Source organism: Paroedura picta, chromosome 3 (genome assembly GCF_049243985.1).
Source record: "Paroedura picta isolate Pp20150507F chromosome 3, Ppicta_v3.0, whole genome shotgun sequence".
Lineage (NCBI taxonomy): Eukaryota > Metazoa > Chordata > Lepidosauria > Squamata > Gekkonidae > Paroedura > Paroedura picta.
In genome coordinates, this window is record NC_135371.1 from 18,277,298 (window position 1) to 18,302,511 (window position 25,214).

A 25,214-nucleotide genomic window follows, 5' to 3' on the forward strand; every position below is an offset into this window, starting at 1 on the left:
CTTGAAGCCCCCAAAAAACAATTGGACTGGAAGAAAAACAAGCCACAGTAGGAATTATGGTGACCAGATTGTCCCACTTTTGGAGGGACATCTGGGGGTACCTGGCAAATTGTACTTATGTTGAAATTAAAATATATATATTACAATAATATTTTTGCATTCTATGTTTTCTATGAAACTTTTTTTTGCTCCACTTAGATCAAATTTTTAATCAAGAACCCCCCCCCCCCCGTCAAGGGTGTCCCGCTTTACCAATGTTAAAATCTGGTCACCTTAGTAGAAATGAATCCAAAGGCCAGCTTGATTGATAGGCTACAATATGCATTGCACAGCCTTCTGTCCCTTTTAAGCACCTTGAAGCTAAAAGCAAAGACACCTTGGAACCCAGAACGGGAGAGCGCATGTTGTAACGTGACGGTAACTATGCGCGGTGACCTCGCTCGGCCGCCAGACACTCGGGCAGTGCCTCCAACGCAGCGCAGTCTCCCACCAGGCGCTCCAGGTGGTGGCACAGCTTGGCGGGACAAGAGGCACGTATGGCAGAGGTGACAGAGGCCACTCTGGGGGCACATGTGCCATCACCCCAGCACAGAGTATAATGAGTCAGCCTTCACAAGACCCGGCTTCCCGATGCCCAGAGGACGGTGAGGACTCTTCCCACATTTTATCTATCTATCTATCTATCTATCTATCTATCTATCTATCTATCTATCTATCTATCTATCTATCTATCTATCTATCTATCTATCTATCTATCTATCTATCTACCTATCTACCTACCTACCTACCTACCTACCTACCTACCTACCTATCCACCCATCCACCCATCCATCCATCCATCTATCCATCTATGTATCTATCCATCTATCCATCTATCTATCCATCCATCCATCCATCCATCCATCCATCCATCCATCCATCCATCCATCTATCCATCCATCCATCTAGCTATCTAGCTATCTAGCTATCTAGCTATCTAGCTATTTGGATTTCTATACCGCCCATTCCTTGCAGCTCTGGTTGGTTTACATTGAACACTGAATAACTCTTACATGGAACATGACATAGTCTGTAACACTGAGCAACCTTCAATAAAACACTAGAATCATTCAACAGTAATACAATATATAATAACACTGGGAGGTTCCCTGGCCTGGGAAGCGAGTGGGTGGCTTGGGTTGTTCAGCTGGGCTGGCATCTGCAAGAGTCAGCAGGGCTATCATTGATTCCCCCTGCCCATCCATCCCACTGAACTACAAGAGGGATTGGGGGCAGCTCTAGCCGGAGATCTGTCAGCTCTAAGTTGTAGAACCGGTCCTCCACTATGGACTGCAATGCTCTCTAGCACTTAACATTCGTCAGCTCGTCGAAAGACAGTGGAAGGGCCTAGAGTCAGAGGCATGCACTCCATAGCAGAGAACTGCGCCTGCAACACAGAAGGGAGCGATGCCAGCAGAAACAAGGCTTAGGATGCAAGCCAGCGACTGGTTAAGTGACTGCTTAGGTACCCCACGGAGCCTGAGCTCCCAGGAGAAGACCTAAATGAGACTGTTCTGAAGGAGCCTGGGAAGACACACAGAGGAGCTCTGCTCCTTTACCGCAAGTCGAAAACAGGATCCGTTTGGCAATGCTTAATTTGTCAAGTTTAAAAGACGCCAAATTAATTTGTCAAATGTATCCATTCAGCAGCAACACTCCCAAGAGGAGGGCTTCAAGTGACTCGGTTTCTCAAAGATTTCTCAAAGAAGAATTGGTATTTATACCCTGCTTTTCACTACCTGGATGAGTCTCAAAGTGGCTTACCATCGCCTGCCTTTCCTCTCCCCAAACAGACACCCTAAGAGAGCTCTGAGAGAACCATGACTAGCCCAAGATCACCCAGCTGGCTGCATGTGGAGGAGAGGGGGGGGGGAGTCAAATTTGGCTCTCCATATTAGTGTTTGCCTTACCACGCTGGGTCTCTAAATTGTAGTCCTCATTGATTTCAGCTTGCCCCAGGGGTTTGGCCATTGGCGATGGTTCTTTGGTTCCTATTATGGTATTTTAAAGGACTTTTTAAACACCTTTATTACGTAACTGGTGCATTTTAAAAAAATAATGTTGATTGTGCCAGGGAGGATTTGATTGTAAACAACAGAGAAGCAAACGAGATGCATGGATTGGCTTCTGATAAGGGAGAAGCCAAAGAGAAACAGGGCTATTCCCATCGAGCCAGAACACTGGCAGAATTCATAGTGCTGTCCTATGCAGTTGCTTCAGCCTAAGGCCATTGACATCAATGGCATTTGACTGCAGATACAGTATACAGGATTGCACGTTCAGTCTCATCCCTAGATTTTCATTTTTCAAGCTTCCCCCCAAACTCACCTGCAAGAGTATCCTGGTCCTGGTCCTGCTCCACCCTCCTGTGTCCCTCCAGGCTCCACCCCTCATGCCACAATTTGCCCTAGTGGGCCACCAATATTTTTAACCAAACTTGGGGCCTCCAGTTTTCTAAAGTGGGGTGAGTGGGGCTTCTTGGGGCTTACATTCTTTGTGGGGTTTGAAGGATCTCTGCTGAAGCCTTCTTAATGGGTCCGTTCAAACAGGGCTAGTGTCAGCCTCCACAACCTGGGGGTCGAACAACCTGTGAAAGGGTCGTCCGACCCCCAAAGGGGTCCCGACCCCCAGGCCCCAACATTCGTTCAGTGCATCTGCACGGGTCCTTCTCCAGTGCTGGAAAGCCGACTACAGGAGCCACCCGTCTTAACCTTTGACCTACTGGCCACAGCACAGATTTTGGCAATGTGGAAGGTTCTGCACTGAAAGAAAATCAAGGCCCGTTTCATCCAAACTGCGAAACACTTTCTTCATTATGAATCAATGCCTTTATTTATTTATTTATTTATTTGTTTGTTTGTTTGTTTGTTTGTTTATTTAGATTTCCATACCGCCCATTTCTTTGCAGCTCTGTGCAGTGTATGTAATTCTGTGCCATGTAATTCTGCGGGTCTGTCTGTACTTTGAGACCTTCTCCCTTCCCATTTTCTGTCTTCGGTTAGTTTGAAAATGTGACTTTTCAAGACCTAGTTGAACTAGGCAACTGCCTGGTATTAATTTAGCAGAACACAGCAATTATATCTACAAAGAGGCGGGGGGCGGTGGAGAAAGAAAGGCATTTTACTGCAGCCTCCAGGGCTGTCAGGTTGCAAGTTCTTTTCCATTCGGGCAAGATTCTCCCACAACACCCAGTTCCCCCGGTGTTCCTCGACGCAAATCAGACCGCCAGACGTCTGGGATCATTTTCCCAGTAGAAAGAGGCGCCCCTAATCTGGGCTGTCTTCCGCAGCATTTTGTGATGCACGCTGAGTGCCCCCTGGTTTCTCCCAGCCCTGGCAAAGGTTCACCACACCACCCTAAGAGCTGACTATGCAGCTGCATCAAGATCTCCAAGATGGCTCACTGCCAGGGCAGGTTCCCCAGAGATCCCTTCCCTGCCAGCCATCCTTCCCTGACCACACCAGCATGTCTCCCACCTGTTTGTGTGTTCTTCCCTTTCCTGCTAGTGAGTGCTCCCAGTGGCCATGCCCACCATGGCTTGTGGTGCTGGGCAATGCCTGTACTTGGGAGCACAAGGGAGTGCCAACTAATAAATTGGGGAGGAGGATGTTGACAGCATGGGGCCCCTGCCAGAAGCCCCAGGCCCTGGAACCTGGGATAGTTGGGATAGTTCATACAGTCTTGAAAGCAGTATAGAAAGCCACAAAGCTCCTGATTTTCCATGGAGGGTTCTGCCGTAGCTGATGCCGGACCACAAGCAGCCGCACTGTGTGCTAGAGATGTTAACGCCTGGCTCAGATTGCTGATGACTGTATCCCTAGCCCTGCGACACGGCCTTACAGAAGACTGGAGGTCAGAAGGCAGGGAGGCCACACAGTGACAGAAGTGATTAGAGAAGCCAGGGATGATCCTTGGCGCAGGCGGGGGGGGGGGGGGGACGGGGACACTGCTGAAGCATCTCAGGCAGCCCAGAGCACAACAGACTGAACAGGAGAGAGAAAGTCCTGTGGATTCCCAGGGAACTCTCAAGGCATAGGCAGCTGCTTGACATCAGCTGCATGCCTGCATTTCCCCACGGAGATGACGGAAAAAGAAGACACATTTGGGCAGACATAAGAAATCCTTTGGGGCTATATGGTAGGGTACATGTTTTGCAAGACAGTGAGGAGGAGGAGAGAGAGACATAGAGTGAGTGAGAGACAGAGAGACAGAGACAGAGACACACACACAAAGAGAGACACACAGAGAAACAGAGAGAGAGAGAGAGACTGACAGAGAGAGACACAGAGATAGAGACACACACACAGACAGAGACAGAGAATGCAAGTTTAAATATGTTGTGGCTGTTTTGCTATATATACCAAACTACAGAGTGCTTTTGAAAGACTGGGAGTGGGGGGAAGAGTCTTGCTGAAAAGGAGATTAGTTCTTGTTTTTAGTGCCCCGCTTTTTACTGTGCAAAGGAGTCTCAAGGCAGCCTACAATCACCCATCCTTCCGCTCCCCAGGATAGACACTAGGGGAGGCCGAGGGAGATCTGAAAAAACTGTGCCTGGCCCAAGGTCACCCAGCTGGCTGCCTGTGGAGGAGGAGTGGGGATTCAAACCCAGTTCTCCACATTAGAGGGTGCCACTCTTCACTACATCACGCTGGATCTCAAACACTCTAAGAGATGTATTAGTATTTTGATTACGTTCGATGCTTTAGGTAGGCTGCAGGATAAGCCGAGAGACCGTAACCATAACCTCTTTGTGGCTGAGGGGGATTTGAAGTCTGTGGGTCTCTCAAATCCTACCCCAGCGCTCTAACCACTATGCCACACTCTCCCCATGCAAAGACTGCCAAGGTGCTTGGTGTTCTCAAGCTAGGTCACAGGTGCAGTTCATCACCAGGAAGTTTCTCCCCTTCTGTCTCAGCAGAGGCAGAGCGCACAACGTTGCTGTAGATCAAGCACAGTTAAAGTGGATAAAACGAAACCAGACCACGATTGAGATTGACACACCGTCTGCTTAAGCAAGCCCTGAGTTGCATTCACGAGCTAACAGGACTGACAAGGCCATCACTCCCTGGGAACTGAAGGAGGCCAGCATACTTATCCCAAACAGAAGGCCAATGATCACTCCCTTTCTATGCGAGTGGCTGGTGTGGAGCTTTGATAAATGACCCAGCCATTTGGGTAGAGTCGGATGTATGGTTCTTTCTCCTGGACCTGCCAGAAGGGGGTTATCTGTCCTGTGCTTCCACCTCCTTAGCCTGGGCCACTGAAACATTGACCCATCCATGCAGGAACCACTTGGGCCTATTATGCACGGCCGCTGAAACGGCGGCATGGAGAATGCAGAGGAGGAAGAAGCGAAGCAAACCGCTTATGCATGGGACGGAATGCAATGGCGGCAAAACCCAGAGTATCCGATTATGCATGCAGCTACTCTGGAGCCACTTCTGGTTGCACCCTGGTCCCGGGAAGCTCCACTTTCTTCCGCATCTCACTAACGTGGCTTTTTTGGTGGTATACGTTGACTTTGCGCCCGGTTGCTGCCTGCAGCGTGCATAATTGGTGATTTTAGCCACCGCCACTCCACCCCGAATGCGGACCTTCCACTCCGTGCATAATGGGCCTTGCAGAGAACATGCTCCCAACTGGCTAGAGTAACTCTTAGAGGGGTTTTGGTTAAAACTGACCGTGGCAATAGTTACTGTGTCTATAATACTCTGTGTTGCCTTGGACTACCGCCAAGAGATAAATGCTGTGGTATTACTAAGTAGTTCTTTTGGATACACCAACCTGTACCCTGGTATAAGTCATGAATGGCTAAAGGGCTGGGTCCAAGGTACTGTTAGCAAAACTCCATTCCCCCCTCCTCCCTCCCAGTGCAGTCCATTGAAACCCCCTAAATGGAGTAAAGGGACAAGGTGGGCGCGTGGAAACCACCCCCTTCATAAGCATCTTATAACGCTTCTTATGACTTACGTAAGCATCTTATTTCAAAAGGAGACAATACATTTCTGATAGGGGCACAGATCTGGTTCCTCGACATCAGCAGCACTGGAAATATTGGATGGCTACAATTCGAGACAGAAGAGTGACTGTCTGCCCCGAGAAATATTGCTAACTGTACGGAAGCTCCTTTGGTGACCATTGAACGCCTCCAACGTTGCTAAGGGAAAACTCCAAAAATTCTTCTCAAGTGTTGTTCACATTGAAACTGCATTCCTGGGGGTTGTGGGGTTGAAATCTCACTTGGCCATGGTTCTGAACAGACAGCTGAGGAAGGGGGTGGCAGTGCCGGGCCGAGATTTGGAACAGCCCCAGGGCTTTTCTGAGTTCCCTGGGCCTGAAGGAAAGAGATCAGCAAGTCCATTCCTTCGCACCTCAGTAAGATATGCACTGCCTTACACTGTGCTGCAACATTGGCCCCTCTAGCCCTGGATCACCCATCCATTGTTGACTGGCCTCCACCCTATTTCTGTCTTCTTCCAGCCACTGGAGATCTTTCTAACTGTACTGCCTAAAAACTGATCCCAGGATGCAAAGCATGGACTCTACTGTGGAATCGCAAGGCAGGTTACCTTATCACAGCTACATCCTTGTCAAATATCTTCCATGGAGGTAAACAGACCAAGGGAGCAATCCTAAGTATATCTGCTCAGAAGTAACTCCCATTTTACTCAGGCTGGGGGTGGAGGGGTTTCTCCCATGGAAGTATTATTAAGAGTGTACCACAAAAGTAGCATCTGGGCAGAACATAACAAGTTTCCCATTTAGCCAAGACCGACCCTCTTGGTGAAAGGTATCAGGTTCATCTTAAAAGTTGGGGCTCCCATTCCATGTTAGTGTCTTCCTTCCAAAAGAGCCTTGATGCTTACGTTCACCATGTGGGGAAAGAAGACATCCTTATAAATCCAACCAATGCTGTGTTTTACAACTGACTGAACACCTCCATTAAGGGTCTTAAGGTGAAGCAGCAACCTGCTCTGAAGCAGGGGTAGTCAACCTGTGGTCCTCCAGATATTCATGGACTACAATTCCCATGAGCCCCTACCAGCAAATGATGGCAGGGGCTTATGGGAATTGTAGTCCATGAACATCTGGAGAACCACAGGTTGACTACCCCTGCTCTGAAGCACGTGCTCCAGTCCAAGAGTATGCAGAGAATCTAGCACACTCAAGAGCGTTCAATGACCAGACATCTCCTTACTCTTCTTAATGACAGTGCCTGCTCAGCACACATCACTCTCCAATGCTATTGAAAACCGAGCTGTTTGTGTTGATGTGGGACTCCGTGTAAATGACCACAGAGCTTTGGAGAGGAGTGATTGTCTTTGAAGACAAGGCTGAGCCTTACTGAAGCATTCCTGTGCCTTCACACACATATAACAAGGGAAGTGGCCCTGGGTGATTCTTCAATCTGCAACAGGATATGGCTGGAGCTGCCTGCTTTAATCACTCAGTCATCCGGCCTCATTATGCAAATCGAGCCATCTGTATTCAAATCGTTAGATTGCACTTTGAGCTACAGGAGTTTTCAGGATCAAACTTGTCTATAAAGCTTGGTAATATGGGATGCAAATAATAATAGTAATAGTAATAGTAATAATAGTAATAGTAATAGTAATAGTAATGATGATGATGATGATGATGATGATGATGATGATGATGATGATGATGATGATGATGATACTGGAGAGCATCCTGTACCAGTACAGGAGTGATGTACTGGGAAAGTAGTGGTGGATGATGATGAGCATGCCTGTGGGCCTTTTGTGGATCCATTTGCTCACTCTGTATTTATGATCTTTAAAGTATCCTAGAGCAGATGCCACTCCCCTCACACTTGAACAAAGCAACAGGGATGGGAAAAGGGCTGGCAAAGGCCCAGCCATCTCTGTAGGCCCAAGGGCACTGTCAAGGGAGAGCTCTTTCTCATGGTTACAGGTGGGTAGCTGTGCTGGCCTGCAGAAGAAGAGCAAGGTTCTAGTCCGGTAACACCTTAAAGACCAACAAGACGTCCAAGGAATAAGCTCTGGAGACCCAAAGGTCACTTCATCTTACAGAAGGAGCTTTGAGTCTTGAAAGTGTGTATGTGTGTGTTAAGTGTCATGAAGTCACTTCCAGCTCATCGTGATACCTCGATGAATGAACCATCTCCCAGATCTCCTACTGTTAACAGCCTTGCATAATGAGGGTCACGGCTTCCTTAACAGAGTTAATCCATCTCTTTGGGGGTCTTTCCCTTTTCCTGCTTTGATTTTTGGCTAGTATTATTGTCTTCCATCTTTGTCTTACACAGCTTATGCCCTGGAAATCCTCTTTATCTTTAAGGTGCTACTGGATTTGAATCTCGTTCTGTCACGCCACAGTGAACCTGCTGGGGAGCACATGTCACGCCCAACGTTAACCGGGACTGAGAGAGATTTCCATTAGCTACGTGGCCCAAGAGGCTGTACGCTTCAGAGTTCTGGAATGACTGGGATGAAACTGTTCCCCTACAGAAATGGAAGGTCACACAAGGCAATTCTGTCAGGGCAAAAGAGCAAACAGATCACAAAATAATCATGCAGAGAGTGGTTCTTGGTAAGGTAACAGCCAGATCAGCTACTGCAGCTGCTTCCCTAGATATGTCAGAGCAAAGAAAAGGCAGAACTGCTATTCATAGGCAGGTCAAACCATGCCAATCCATCCCATAAACAACTCCATCCTCTACCACCCAACCCTTCTAGGTATACACATGCAAAGCAAGCAACCTCCCAAATAGGTCAACTCATTCTCTGTAACAGAACGAGATACATAGATAACACTTTAATCATGAAAGCAGTGCCACAAGGGACACATGGAATTCCTGAGCATAAAGAAAGTAGGCATGCAATGTTTCTGTTTTTATTTATCTATTTATTTTATTGGAGGGAATCTGAGGATCCCTTGAGCGTTAAAAAAGAAAAGCAGGCACTCATTTGTTTCTCTTCCTTACAAAATGGGAGGGGGACGAGCTGTGTGCGTGTGCCCCTCTGCAATAAACTCTAAAGCATATGATTGACGGTAAGGTGCTGCGACAGGATTTACAGAGGCAATAAAACAGGCCCTACCAGCAATGCAGAACATAAAGAGTTATGAGCAAACGCAATTAACATCCCGCCAATTATTGCGAACAACAAGTAATTAAACTGGCGGCTCGACTATCTTTCGCGAGTTCCGTTTACTGAAAAGCGGTCAGTAAAAACCCAAAACGACACAACACAACATTGTCACGAGGAAGCGGAATGCAACGGTCAACAGGCCTAGGGGACACAGGTCCAAATCCCAGTTACAAGATGACCTCACTACATACCTGAGGGACCGCCTATCGCCCTATGCCCCCCGCAAGGCCTTACGCTCTGCAGGTAAAGACTTATTGGTCTTTCCCGGCCCCAGGGAAGTGCGCCTAGGCTCAACCAGGGCTGTGTCCTTTTCGGTCCTGGCCCCAACCTGGTGGAATGAGCTCCTGGGTGAGACTGCGGGCCCTGTAGGAGCTTTCAGCATTCCGCAGGGCCTGCAAAACAGAGCTCTTCCGCCAGGTCTATGGTTGAAGCTGGGGTCGGCAATCAACGCCCCCCCCTACCGGGTATGAGCAGTACATCGACTTCTGACCTCCTTCCTCGCCCCTCTGGTAGGGGGGCTGGGTGGGGAGTTTTCCACCATGTTTGGGATTTTTATGTCTTTTAATGGGGGTTTTAATGGGGTTTTATGAGACTTTGTACCCCGCCACAAGCCGGCCTTGGAAGTGGCGGGAAATAAATCGAAAATAATAAAATAAATACATTGGCACAAAGTCTTGTTTCAGTTAACTTTCTGTAAGCCTTCTGCATCCCTCGACCCAAGGAGTACACATTGAAAAAGGAGTTTAAAAGAGGATTTAATGAAACAAGAGTGGCAACTTCTCTTTCAAGAGGAATAGAATTTTAATTTCTGCCTTGCTTCTTGAGATGAAGAGTGTCCATGTGGCACTCCCATTTCCCTTTCCCTTCCCGAGGTACCTCTCTATCCACCGCAGGGATTTGGGCTGCCTGCTCACTTGCATAGACATGAAGGACAACTTTACTTCCTCCTGACTCTATTAACCTAACCCTCTTGGAGGAGAACAGACCGCAACGTACGGCTTGAAAGTGTATGAGAGGGGCATATTAGAAAGACTCACCATCACAAAGAGCTCTGTGGAAGACTAATGAACTGGCAAAGCATAGAGCGGCCTTTCGTAACTTGGTTACCGTTGAGGAGCCCCGGAAACATTCTTCAGGCTTTGAGAAATCCCAGAAGTGGTGCAATCGGGCAGAATATGGTTGGGAAGCATCGCTGTGTATGGCCCCTCCCCTTCCCACCTCCTCCAGGCCCATCATTGGCCGTTTTGGGAAGGTGGGCCGAGTTGACGTGACCATTTATGGTCACATCACCCGATAAATGTTTAACAAATTTGAAAACCATATCAAAATTAATTCACTCCCACCCATTCAGGAAACCCTTCCAAGGCCATCAAGAAACCCCCCCCCCAGGGTATCACGAAAGCCTGGTATAAAGACTGTGATCTAGAAAGCCTTCTCACACTCAACTTCTTACTTTCAGATACTTCTTACTTGCCAGCTCTGGGGTAGGAAATGGACAAAGATTTGGGAGCCTTGGGAGGGAGGGCTTTGGGGAGGGGAGACCCTCAAGAGGGTACACCACCATGGAGTCCTATCTCCAAAGCAGCCATTTTCTCTGGAGGAACTGGTTGTGGCTATCTGGAAACTAGTTATAATACCAGATCTTCAGGTGTCACTTGGAAGGTGGCAACCGTATTCTCTGTCCACAAATTGAAAAGAAAATGGGGACAATACTACTGATCTACCTTATTGTGTGAGGAGGGATTCAGGGGGGAAATGAGGTGCCCCATGCAGGTCTGTGCCAGATCCCCACTATGAAGCTATGGGTCCAACCCAGTGGCCAGCACCGTGTGGCTCAGCCATATTTGCCCATGGTGGTGGCTGCCAAGGGGAAGGAAGGAAGAAAACCTGAAGGCAGGAAGTGGATAAGACTAAGCTGACTAGTGAGTGTGAAGGAGAGAAGGAAGGAAGCAAGAAAACCAAAGAGGTTATGGAGGCTTTCGTGAAAGGAAAAGAGGAAATAGGAGGGGCAGGGGGAATGAGATGTTCTCTGTAAGTCCTTGTGGGTCTTGTGCTTGTAATATCTAAACCTGTCAAGTGAATACAGCCTTGGTGTCACGTAACAGTGACGTCTCTCAGAAACTTGTTAAGATGTGCAGCCTGAGCTAGTCATAAAGCAAATCCTAATTTCAGAGGCATTGTGCCTAGTTGCCTACGATAATTCCCCTGAACAGTGCCACTGAAAAAAAAGGAGTAGCACGGAGTGGCATGGCTGGATCAAAACTGGAGTAGCATGGCTCATGCAGTGGTGTCACACAGTAAGCAGAAGTTGCCTAACTCTCAGACTCTTCCAGTGCTTTGAGTATAGGGCCCAACCAGACACACAGGAAGCAGCTGATGGCATGTGCACTTAGCACTAATGCATGCACCGCATGTAGATCGATGAGAAGCCATGCTTTCAGGAGCCAAAATAAAGTAAGAGGAGTAGGACCCAGTGAAGGACCAGATACAGGGCAAGTACAGAGGCACTGGGATACCAATATGGCAAATCAAATGTACAAAAATGACTTTTATAGAGGCTTCAAACATCCATTCTTCTTTATTCTTTTATATAAATCGCAACGCGTTTCGCTCTTTGGCTTTATCAAGGGACTTTTCATATTTTGAAAAACAACTTCGATATAGAGAAGCAATCTCCTAACAGAGAGTAAGATAGTTTCAACAATTGCTATTCGTAGCTAAGGGCGTTCCAGACGCCCCTTGATGAAGCCAAAGAGCGAAACGCGTTGGGATTGATATAAAAGAATAAAGAAGAATGGATGTTTGAAGACTCTATAAAAGTCATTTTTGTACATTTGATTTGCCATATTGGTATCCCAGTGCCTCTGTGCTTGCCATGCTTTCAGGAGGAGCAGAGATTCTGAGTGATTTCGGTGGCATCACGGTCCATTACACTGGGGCAGGATTCAGGAAAGGACTGGCCATTCACTGGCCTTTCACTGGCCTTTCACTGCTGGTCACAGGCTCTTCTGAAAAATCTCCTACACTTCACACCTAGTCCCGGGAAACAAAACAAAGTTAAAACAGCGCAAGGACCTGAACCGCAGCCAAATTCCGTCAGCCACAGAGATGCTGTTCGGGGATATTAAAAGCAATGCATCTAATTTTTAATTAAAGAGTGTGTGGGGGGGGGAGAAGCCTGCCGTGCAATTTAAAACCACTTCTAGGAATGCAAACATTAACTGGAAAATGGAGAAGGGATGGAGAGAAGGATCGCCCTAACACCTTCAACTGAGGAATCATTTTAAAAAAAGGACACTGTGGTTCCTGGTTTGTCAGATGGCAGAGCAAACATGCTGCTCTCTATCACCTGCCGCCTTCTCCACTCAAGTTACTTGAGAAACCAGAGAGCAGGTGGGAAAGTGGGGCTGGGGCCCCTTTTTTAAGAGCTCTGCTTTTCCGGCAATTTCTCTCCATGACACCCGGGCAAGTGGAAACCTTTACAGCCATGGTCTAAGCCAGGGATAGTCAAACTCCAGATGTCCATGGACTACAATTCCCATGAGCCCCTGCCAGCAAATTCTGGCAGGGGATCATGGGAATTGTAGTCCATGGACATCTGGAGGGCCGCAGTTTGACTACCCCTGGTCTAAGCGAATCTCATTAATTTTTAGAGGAATGCCATGTTGTGTCTCTTTTGTTCCCATCCATTTCCCCATCATTGTTATGATCGCTTTCAAGCTATTGCACTATTAATGTGTGAAGCGGGTTTCTTTTTCGGTGCGGTTTATTTTCAGGCAAATAGCATTTCGGAAGTGGCTCCACGGCACCTCGTCTTATTTACGACTCTTACCCGTTTCGACATCCCCAAAGAGGTATTTTTTGTTTGGTTTGGTTTTTGTTTTAAATCTGTGCAGGAATATTGCGGGAGGAAATTTCCATTTTCTAAAATTGTTTTTTTAAGATCAATGGCTTGGGAGAAGTTAAACATGCTGAACTCGAGGACGTGTTTAAAGCCTACCTTTGGGGCTTCTTTACTTCTCATCTAAGTTACTATAAAAGAGCCGGAGAGAAAGTTTGGTGGGGATAAATGGAAGCACTTAAAATATTAAGGAGACTGGGAACCCATGTGAAAGACTCCTGTGGGAAGCTGCCCAAACAAACATAAAACAGCACAATGGCCATCCGTCAGCAAAGTCCTTGCTTTATTCTAAGCAAATTATCTTGGAACGTATAAATCAACCAGGGGGAAGGGGTGGGAATTAGCATGACAATATAGCAAGGTATTTGGCGTGTGTCTTTCTTTGAATGGTCAAGAAGGACAAGACGATGCTTAACAAGTAACAGGGAGCGCGATGACACTCAATGCTTTTTTTTTTTAATGAATAAATGTACTCTTGGTACCGCTGACTTTCTTTGAAATGTGAAGTATTAGTGTTCGCTTACAGTGTGTGAAATGAAATTTAAATGCATTGGAAGCAGACAGAGCTGCCAAATGTCAGGGAGCTGGTTCGGAGCTACTGTGTAAATAGCACAGATAACCCAGGGCTATGTAATGAGGTATTACAACAAAAAAGCTACTGCACACCTTGCAATTCCCCATGTTATTCTTCAGGTGGAAAAAATTACACACAGATCCACCTTCAATGGTTATCAAAAGCTGGCAGAAATATTTCATAAAGGGATATGAAACGCCATTAGAATTTTTTTTTTTAAGGACGAAATGAGAGGGAAAGAAACCCAAACCCTCAGAGCCAATTTTTTTTCTTGTTTATGTCCAACTAAACATCCAATGAATTTTGAAAACTATAACCCCCCCCCCCAGTACAGAAGCTGGCAAATATTATCCTGTTAACTTCAGACTAACGTTTTTCATTTCCAGTATTTAATCTCATTTTGGTCCTTCCACATAAAACAAACATTAGATTAAAAATATAACAAATAGCACGGGAGAAGCAATGGGCTTTCCGGAGGGGAGGTTAGTTAGATCCCAACAAAAAGTGATGCAATGTAACAGAATATAGATACATAGAGGCTTCAAACAAAGAGCCAAGCAAGAGTTGTCAGACTTTCTTGTGTGTGCGGACAAGACAATCCAGTTGCAAATGACTACTACGGAGTAATGATAATGCAAAATCCACCCGATGTGTGGAAACAGCCATGGATGTAATGTTGAAGGACTCTCTTCATCCAAATCTGTATCTGGAATTACAGGGTCTTGTCTCTGAAGGGGAAGTGTTACTTTAAGATTCCTCCACTGTTGTATTCATTGTTTAGAAGAGGGGTAGTCAAACTGCGGCCCTCCAGATGTCAATGGACTACAATTCCCATGGGCCCCTGCCAGCGTTTGCTGGCAGGGGCTCATGGGAATTGTAGTCCATGGACATCTGGAGGGCCGCAGTTTGACTACCCCTGGTTTAGAATTCCGTTGCAAAGTTGTGCAGCATAGTTCGGCGCAGCTTCTAGATCATATGTTCATTTATGTCTCCCCCAAGGGAAGGTAGTTCTGGGTATGAAGAAATAAACTGGCACTAACACCTGTCTAGCCCTGACCGGGATGGCCCAGGTAAGCCCAACCTAGTCAGAGCTCAGAAGCTATGCAGGTTGACCCTGGTTAGTATTAGAATGGGAGACCATCAAAGAAGTCCAGGGGCACGACATACAGCCAGGCAACAGCAAATCACCTCTGAAGAGCTCCTGCCTTGAAAACCGCGTGGGGATGCCATCAATCAGCTGTGAGTTGACAATATAACCACCGACACCTAGCTGGGCTAGTAGCAGAAGGTTCTTGAACACTTAGACAGTTTGACTTACAAACTATCAAAAAAAACTGCAGTTGCCATATTTGAACATTGGACATGTGTATGCTGCTCTTCTGAGCCTTTCCGTCTATGCTGTGTTTTACATTCTTTAAATATGCAAAACATTCAAATTTCAAAGTGAGTGACTTACAGATGTCGGGTGTCCCCCTCTGTTGCTTTATGACTACGTTGCATGGTATTGATTAGCAGAGAAGGTGTCCAGATTGGGAATAATTTGGACATGCATATCCCCGTAATGCTTTGCCATGGTTCCCTTGCCAGAATGTGCAAGATCTGTAGTGTGCATGATTCAAGAGGATATGAAGAATATCCTACAGGGGGCATCAGAGGAGATGTGTGGTTAGCATATTTAGATCAGGAACTTCCTGGTGTTTTTCAAATAATCTCATCCTGATTGACTCTGGTGGAGACTTTCTGCTCCTTTGAACACATTTCTTCCCTGTTTGCCTTCAGCTGAAAAGAACAGTTAGTGAGTTAAACTGCTAGGATTCTCTCTCTTCTCTCTCCTCTCTCTCTTTACTAAGTTGTTTCAGTTCTCCGTTGTCCCTATTGCAGAAATTACAGCTGGTCCATACTGTAGCGACCAGAGTACTCACTAGAACACCGTGGAGGACTCATATACACCCTGTGCTTAGGCGACTGCATTGGCTCCTAGTAAAATACTGCAGTAGGTTCAAGGTGCTATTTTTGACTCTTAAGGCTATTTGTGGTGTGGGCTTGGCATACCTGAGGGACCGCCTCTCCAAGTAAGTCCCCTAAAGAGTATTACATTCTGTTGGTTCCAATAAGATGGTGGTCCCTGGCCCGAGAAAGGTTCTCCTGGCCTTTTCAGTCCTGACCCTTACCTGGTGGAATGAGGTCCCAGAGGAGACAAGGGCCCTCTCAGAACTCACTCAGTTCTGCAGGGCCTGAAAAATGAAGCTATTCCACCAGACGTTTGGTTGAGAAATGTCTAACAAGCCCCCTCCCTCCCTCCTGAAATCTCATTTTTACAGTCACAAGGGTGACCTTGGCATCTCCTTCTGGGATGGACATCTGCAAGTTGAAAACTCAAAAATAGAGGCTGGTCAAGACAAACTCCTGGTCCGGACTTCAGCACTCCCGACAGATTGTCCAGATCATTTAATATTTCCTGCTGCAGCTGGGTGGGTTTCCTTTTGCCAGATCATGAGTTTGGGTACGAAATCACATGAAGATCACCCTGCACTCTTTTTTGCCAATCAACTTAAGGTACACTTTTCCTGGTTAAGAAATGTCTAACAACCCACCTCCCTCCCTCCTGAAAACTCAAGGCATCTTCCCCCAATGAATGTTTTGCTTTAAAAAAAAATACAAACAATGTAGTTTCTCCATTTTGAATAAGGTCTCCACAGCCAACACCCCCCAACACCTTTTGCTGTGGAAGTCTGTTTCCAAAAATGTGCACCCCTTCAAGGAAGACTGGGCCAATTTTATTTCAGCTTCCCTAGTCTTTGAACTAGGAGGCCTGCCGTTCTGTGCTTGGGGGCCTGAAATGAAATCAAAGCTTTTCTTGGGGGCAGAGGTACATACTTTCAGGATATAGAGAAAGGAAAGGAAAGGCGCTATGAAGAACAGGATAAAGAGGAGTGCTGCTAACTGTGCAGTCTTTAAAACTGGCATCACTTTTATAAGAATAAGATTGTCTCATGGTGTGTGTGGTGTAGCCCGGAGATCCAAGGATTGTCTGGCAGCCAGGCAAGGGACATTCAGAGGAGGTTTGGCATTTCCTGCCTCGGTGTCATGATCCCTGGTGTTTTGGGGAGGAACTACCATTCAAATTCTTAGAGGTCTTCCATCTATCTGTTAGCCTTGTTTCGCTTCCAAGATCTGACAGGATCAGGCTTGGCTTCTTGGCTTCTTGGCTTCATGGCCCTGCAGGCTCAGAGTTTCCAGCTGCCATATTGAATGCCGCCCCTGCACCATTTGCTAATCTGCTCACAACATTTTCAAGGCAACCATTAGATATTGACCCAAAAGAAACACAAGCATTTCAAACAAGAGAGGTTTGAAGGTGGATCACCTTTTTTCTGTGAAGTTCTCAGCACCTTGGCTGGTAATTTTATTTATTTTTTAACAAAAGAAGAATCCTTCTTGGCCCACATCCAGCTTAATCCCATTTACGCCAAAGGGAGGGAAAGAAGGTGTCATGTCCAAAGGAAAATGACTGAGAGGGGCGCACGGAAAACTTAAATAGCACGCCCAGAGTGTCTCCTCACTGATGAGCCAGCACGTTAGTCTCAATGGTTCCTTTCCTCCAAAGGCTAGGCATGGGTCTACCACCCAAGCCCCTTGCAAGGAAAAGTTGGAATGACATTGTAGATAAGGCAATCAACTCTGACTTTCAACTCAGACTTCCATGGATTCAGCACAGCTTTATTGCTTGGGGGCATTACTAAACTGGTCTTTTCTTCCTCGTGTAAAGATGGCAGCCTCTTCATTGAATGCAAAACCGCCACGAGCCGGCTATGCTGGGAGTGGCGGTATAAAACGGAATTAATAAATAAATACTGGAGGCATACACCATATGTTTTTATATATATATATGTTTATTTTTCAATCTGATTGCTTTTGTCCATGATTAAGATCAGGGGTAGTCAACTACAATTCCCATGAGCCCCTGCCAGCAAATTCATGGGAATTGTAGTCCATGAACATCTGGAAGACCACAGGTTGACTACCCCTGATTAAGATGACAAACTGAGTCATCATAATACTCTGGGTCAGTATTCCCGGTGTTCTTCCACTTAACCAAATAGTCAGATCTGCTGACATACCTTAGCAGTGGGAGTTTCAGAAGACTGTAAGTCCAAATAATAAAGCTTGCTTTATTTACTACAAAATTCATGGTTTCAATTTTCAACTTTTATTTTCTCCCCTATTCCTCAGATGGCAAATACTAAGATATATGTACTTGGGTAGCAAAGGGTAAAGCAGTTTGCAAAGAGCTCTCTCTCTCTTTCTAGCACAGGATATATTTGCAGTCTTGTTCCAACCACATAAAGGCATTTATATTTTAAATTTCATAAATATGCCAAATAGTGTCATTTTATATGCTAACAAAGTTACGAATGATGCATTTTATGTTCTTAAAGCAATAAAATAAGTTTAGGCTTCATAAGGAAGTAAGCTTTGCCCATATTTCATTTTCCCAACAAATTTCAGTTTTGCTTGTTTCTCCAGCGGGAATGGCCTCCTCCTCCCCCATCTTCAGAATTTCCAGAAAACTTACATCTCTGGGCCTCCCAGCATCTGGACCACTACTACAGGTCACCTCAAAGGTTCTGCAAACTAATCTGTAGTTTAGGAATGAAGGGTTCTCTTTTTGCATTACCTATGTTTTTCCGTATTCCATCAGTTAGCCCTGATTTCCTCTAGAGTTGAGACATCTCTGGCAAAGGAAATTTAATCCCCTTTTAGAGTTGTATTGAGTTATAGTCTTCAAAAGCGATCCTCAAAGCTTGCTTTCTCCAGACAAGCCAAAATGAATTGTAATCCAGTTAACCAAACCTGACTGAAGGTGTCCTTTGACCTTGGAAAGAACAAGCTATAAGCCATGACATAAACAATAGGCTATTCTCTCCCTCTCTTGTTTCGCTCTGGAAACCCGTGTAGCAAAAATATATGGTAAGTTGATAGTGAGGGTCAATGTGTTTTCGAACAGGGCAAAAATCTATTTATTCATACCCCATCAACACTTCTTCACGAAGTTCCAGATATGACATGATTGATTTGCATCTCGACGGCTTTCAGAAATCTTATTTTCCCCTTCGGAGCAGGGTTAAACTCAGACTTTCATGGTTTCAGCACAGTTTTATTGCTTGAGGGCATTACCAGATTGGTCTTTTCTTCCTTGTGTAAAGATGGCAGCCTCTTTGACTACTCCACTAAGGGCTGCCCAAGGTCTACCTAGGCTATATAGGCTTACTCTTCCCATAACAAGGCAAGGCTGCCTTGTACAGGAGACATTTACAGGTACACCTGTTGTGCACCACCTCTGAGCCTGCTACCATTACCATATTTAGTTTTTGGTTTTGGTTGTTTTTGGTCTCCTGTTCAATTTCATTCTTCCATATTCTTTTCCATGTTACTGCATACACTCATGTTATCTTCCTTGGAGATTTGCAAATCAAAAGCAAGCTATGAGTATCTCAATTGAGAAATAACGAAGGGAGGACTCTGTGAAACCTGTAGCCTCAGCAGAACAATGCTGTTTGGTTCTTTTCAGTGTGTTCTGATACAGCAGCCCATTAACGTGCCAATGGGAAGAAATCTCAAATCTGTTACTAACAACTGTTTTGGGCCGAATGAGTCACTCTGCCTGGGATGGGTTTTTGAAGCCTGGATGTTGCTCAAGACCCGATTCGACTAGAATGCCTTTACCAGGTACAACCCAGCCTTTAATTAATAATAATCATAAGTAGAGGCAGTAGGATTGAAAGGAATCTGAAACATTTCTGGTCAACATAATGTCCTCCCCTTCTAAGGGTCCTTTTGCACAGAAAACGACAGAAATTCTGAAATGCCTTCATGCTTGTCTTTTACCTTGAGTTTTAAAAGATCCTATAGTTGAGAAGGAGAGAAAGTGGATCATCAGTGGATCCCCTAGAATTAGAACAAGACCCTCGCTCCCAAGGAAAGAACTCTGACTGCTGCTGGGCAAGGGCGGAGAGACAGGGTATTAACTCCATAGAACAGCCATCTTTTAATGCATTGGGGATTTTATGGATTGGGTGGTTTTTTTCTTCTATTGTATTCTTTTATTGTAAACCACCACGAGTCTTTGAGAACAGCGGTATACAAGTCAAAATATAAACAAACAAACAAACTTGGTTTTTTTATACGCCAGTTTTCACTACCCCAAGGAGTTCAAAAGTGGCTTACAAACACCTTTCTCTAGAATAGATACCCTGTGGGGCTGAGAGGGCTCTAAAAGAACTGCTTGGCAAGAACAACTCCAAGAGGACTGTGACTAGCCCAAGGTCCCCCAGCTGGCTGCATGTGGAGGAGTGGGGAAATCAAACTTAGATCTCCAGATTAGAGTTCGCTGATCTCAACCATTACACCATGCTGTGATGATATACGCTCACACCGAGCAATTCCTTCTAACGAGACACATTCTGAAATTAGCATGCCATAAACTTCCAGTTTACTGCCACCTTGCAAAAGAAACAATGGATTAAACAACAGATGCTACAAAGCTAAAAAGCTAATGATGGCACCATAACTTCTGATGAAAGATTGTCCTCCGAGAACAAAAGCCAGTGCGGAATGCCATAATTAGAGTCTGTAAAAAAAGGACTACCCTGTATTAGCTCATTGTTATCATTATCGGTAGCCTCTGGGGGATTGTGCAGCCATGTAACACACAATAACCGTTGCTGAATTTGATCCAATCTTCAAATTAATTGGCCTCCAGCCGGCAGGGAGTACACAATTGTATAAGGTGAGGGGGTATTCAAAGCAGCTGAATAGCCCGCTACTCTGTCACTATCATTGACCTGCTCATATATGTTTTAATCAGACTGATCTGCACAGACAAGTAAACAAAAATCACTACGGAGCTGACGTGACAGACTGTATAATTCAGAGACATGCCCTTATATTGAAGAGTGCTGCAAAGCTGGTAGTTTGAGGAACTGCCCTAAGATCACATGACCTTAGCTTGCTCTGTTGTAGACGGCTGCAGGCACACACTGGTCAACAGCCACATCTAGAAAGATTATTTGTGTGGGCTGAGCAATATCACTACTCCCACCAGATATGGGTGGGATGAACCGAAACCTTTCCTGTCCGATAAAGTCTCGGCATGAGGAGTTCTGTCACCTTCAGACTAGATTATGGCACTACGCTCTGGGTAGGGGTCGTCAACACAAAATGGTTTGAAAGCTTCGGCAGTACCGAGCGGGTCTTACTAAAGCTGAACGATTTGAAAACGCATTACCCAAGTCCTCCAGCGTTTGTCCTCGTTCTCTGTTCCTTCTTAAGTATAATTCACATTAAAAAGGTAAAGTTATCCCCTGTGCAAGCACCGAGTCATGTCTGACCCTTGGAGTGATGCCATCTAGCGTTTTCATGGCAGACTCAATACTGGGTTAAACTCAGACTTCCATGGTTTCAGCACAGTTTTATTGTTTGAGGGCATTACCAGATTGGTCTTTTCTTCCTTTTCTTCCTTTGCCAGTGCCTTCCCCAGTCATTACCATTTACCCCCCAGCAAGCAAGCTGGGTACTCATTTTACCAACCTCGGAAGGAGGGAAGGCTGAGTCAACCTTGAGCCGGCTGCTGGGATTGAACTCCCAGCCTCATGGACAGAGCTTTCAGACTGCGTGTCTGCTGCCTTGCCACTCTGTGCCACAAGAGGCTCTTACAATTCACATTATGTTAGCACTAAAAGATTATCATTCGTTTCCAGTTTCCATTTAATGCATGTGTGTTTGTTAAATGTGTTTCCTGTCACAAATACAATTGCTGGTTTTAGCATCCGCTTCAAAAGGGCACTGGATAGATTCAGGATGGAAGAGCTCCATTTTATGGGCCCTGTGGAACTGGGAAAGTTCCATCAGAGCCCTCAGCTCTCCCAGAAGCTCGTTCCACCAGGTTGGGGCCAGGAACGAAAAGGCCCTGGCTCTGGTTGACACCAGGCAAACCTCCTTCGGGGCCAGGGACCTCCAACAGATTTGCAACCACAGAACAAAGAACCCTGCAGGGGGCATAAGGAGGTAGGTGGACCTGCAGGTATGTGAGGCCCAGACCGCATATGGTCTTAAAGGTTAACACCAAAACCTCGAACCTGATCTGGGCTGCAACTGGCAATGAATGCAGCTGCTTCAGCACAGGCTGGATGGGGGTCCTCCAATATGTTCCTGTGAGGACCCTAGCAGGTTAGGGACAAGGGCAGGTGTGCATACAGCAAGTTACAGAAGTCCAGTCTGGAAGTGACAGGTGCATGGATGACTGTGGCCAAGCAATCCAGGGACAGGGAGGGTGCTTAGCCTTGCTTGGTGTAGGTAGGACGGGCGGCATCTAGAATCACACCCAAGTTTCTGGCAGAGTGCAAGATATTCAGTTGCACCTCAGCCAACATAGGCTGGTGTGCTTCCCGATTCATCGCCTTCCTGTCTAGCCACAGGACCTCCATCTTGGAGGGGTTGAGTTTCAGGTGACTCTGCTCCAACCATCCAGCTACGGCTTCCAAATATCTGGCAAATGTATCTGGAGGAGGGGAGTCTGGCCAGCCGTCCATATGTTGGTCACCGTATGAGACAGGATGCTGGGCTAATGGACCACTGGTCTGATCCAGCATGGCTCATGTCCTTATATATGGAAGAGAAAACAACAAGCAGGGTCATAAGGACTTAAACCAGCAGCCCCACTGCAGAACCTGCTCAGACCAGTCCAGGGCCCATTCTGCACCCAAGGGTTAATGCACCTTCATTGCACCTTAGAAGTAGATTTTCCTATTCTGCACAGGAAAATCCAGCTGAAAAAGCACATTGAAAGTGCATTATTCTCCATGTGCAGAATGAGTCCAGATGTCCCATGATGCTTAAAACCTAATTCCAGCAGCCAATCACGGTGCCAGACGTCAACAAACTACAGATGGCATTCAGACTAACGTGAAGAGGACCAGGAAAGTCCATGCCAAGCAATTTACGTAGCGTAGGCTTCTGCAATACTGTACAAATTTCCATAGCATGTGATGGTCGCCATCCAATCACGCCCATCCCCGGTTATCATCTTAGAGCTAAAAGGCCGTTTCTTTAACCGAATAGCATGCTTATTAACGTCTTTATCACTCCCCTCCCAAAAGGCAATTTGATTGTCCCTAAATAAAGAAGAGCCTCTTGTGGCGCAGAGTGGTAAGGCAGCAGAAATGTTCTCTGAAGGCTCTGCCCATGAGGCCGGGAGTTCAATCCCAGCAGCCGGCTCAAGGTTGACTCGGCCTTCCATCCTTACCAGGTCAATAAAATGAGTACCCAGCTTGCTGGGGGGTAAACGGTTATGACTGGGGAAGGCACTGGCAAACCATATTGAGTCTGCCATGAAAACACTGGAGGGCGTCACCCCAAGGGTCAGACATGACCCGGTGCTTGCATGTCGCTTCTTTAAATAAAGAAGGAAAATAGGGGGATACACTTTCACCCTCTTTGACTAAAAGAATGCCTTCTTTGACCCTAGAGATTCATTTCCCATCTATATAAACAGCAGAACAAAAACACCTGGAGAGAAAAGTGGGCCACGGAGCCGGGAAGCAACAAGCTCATCTGCAAGAAAAACGGCTAGCCATCAGGGGAAGGGCCCCAGCGACGTGTGAGGTTTACTCACTGTCATCAAATTTACACATTAAGGATTTTATTGGACTCTCGCTGATCCGAAAACTTGAGGCTTGGCAACCAAATTACCCTACTCCTCAGATAAGAAAGCTGAGGGAAGGTGTTCGGCCTATTAGTGATAATGGATATCCCCCCCCCCCTTGAAGATAATCCCCACTGCTCAAATGGGCAAGTTCTACATTTAAAAAAATGTATAAAACTTGATGGGAATGTGAAAGGGCAAAAGGAATTGCACTTTGAGGTTCTCTTTCTGTTCGGCGGCAGGGCACCCAAGGAGGCAGTAAAAAAAAGCATATTACACTTCAAAACACCCAGGGGAAAGAGCTCTAATGTTTCAAACGAGGACACTTCTGCTTGTCAGTTTGAAAGGGGAAAAAAAGGAGGGGGGGGGAAATCAGAGGCAATCTGCAGCACAGTGAATAACAGCCTGATTCCCTTGGAGCTGTGAGTACTTCCAGTCCCAATTTTGCCTTTAAAAGCCAGTTTTGAAGCAACCCCCCCCCCCCCACCACCAAAGTGCCATGGAATTATTCTCAATTACAGCCTTCAGTCCGATAGAATGTGCCAGGGGGTGATCAGCAGCGACCCATCTGATGACGAGGGGTCAAAGGGACGAACCATTCTGACAGTTGTTCAATTTTTCAAGCAGCACGGTAAAAAGAGTGTGTGTGTGTGTGTGTGTGATGGGGGCTGATGGAGGAACAGACTTGGGGAAACCAGTTAGGCTACCTGGCCAGGATCTGTTTTGTTCTTTCTGAATGACTAGTCAACACCCATCGTGGCTTCAGTCTTCACCTCATAAATCCCATATGGCCATGCAAGTTTGTACAAAGGCATTAGCTTGAGTTTTTTTGATTCTCTGAGCTTAGTGGGTGGGCAAAAGGAACTGTGTCCTTGGCTTTCGTGGCCCTTTCTTACATACCCAGGGAAATGCCAATCGGTATTTTGGGGTGGTGCAGAGTGGTAAGGCAGCCGTCTGAAAGCTCTGCCCATGAGGCTGGGAGTTCGATCCCAGCAGTCGGCTCAAGGTTGATTCAGCCTTCCATCCTTCCGAGGTTGGTAAAATGAGTACCCAGCTTGCTGCGGGGTCAACGGTAATGAGTGGGGAAGGCACTGGCAAACCACCCCGTATTGAGTCTGCCATGAAAACGCTAGAGGGCGTCACCCCAAGGGTCAGACATGACTCGGTGCTTGCACAGGGGATACCTTTACCTTTACCTTACTTTGGGGTCTGGAGGCGAATTTCCTCCAGGCCAGGCTGGCAAGGGATTCTGGTTGGAGTGTTTTTTTTTGGGGGGGGGGAGGTATCATCTGGGCATGGGTTTGAGGTCACTGTGGTTGGGCAGGGAGTTGTACATTTCCTGCATTCTGCAGTGGGTCGGACTAGGTGACCTTGGAGATCCCTTCCAGCTCTATGATTCTATGATTCCAGTCTGTTTTGTTGAAAGATACCACACGATCCATCACAATGGGATTGTGTGTGTGTGTGTGTGTGAGGGGGGGGGGCTTATTATAATGATATTATTACAATGATGATAGCTGAGTGGTGCAACTTCAGGAGGGTTCCTCAACCCTCATCCTCCCATTCCAACTTCTTCCCTCCATGTTTCTATAATGAAGAAGTAAAAGAGTTGGTTTTATTCCCCACTTTTCACTAGCCAAAAGAGTCTCAAAGTGGCTTACAATTGCCTTCCCTTCCTCTCCCCACAGCAGACACCTGTGAGGGATGTGGGGCTGAGAGGGCTCTGACAGAACTGCTCTGTGAGAAGAGCTCTAACAGGACAGTGGCCAGCCCAAAATCACTGACCTGGCTGCATGAGGAGGAAGAGCAGGGAATCAAACCCAGCTATCTAGATTAAAGGCCACCACTCTTAGCCATTCCCCA

At 46.3% G+C, this 25,214-nt stretch overlaps 1 protein-coding gene across 6 annotated transcripts in view; it reads right to left on the reverse strand.

The window, feature by feature from the left end:
- FHIT (fragile histidine triad diadenosine triphosphatase) overlaps nucleotides 1-25,214 on the reverse strand; it is a 1,226,786-nt gene that overhangs the window by 401,954 nt on the left and 799,618 nt on the right. The gene's annotated exons all lie outside the window — the stretch shown is intronic.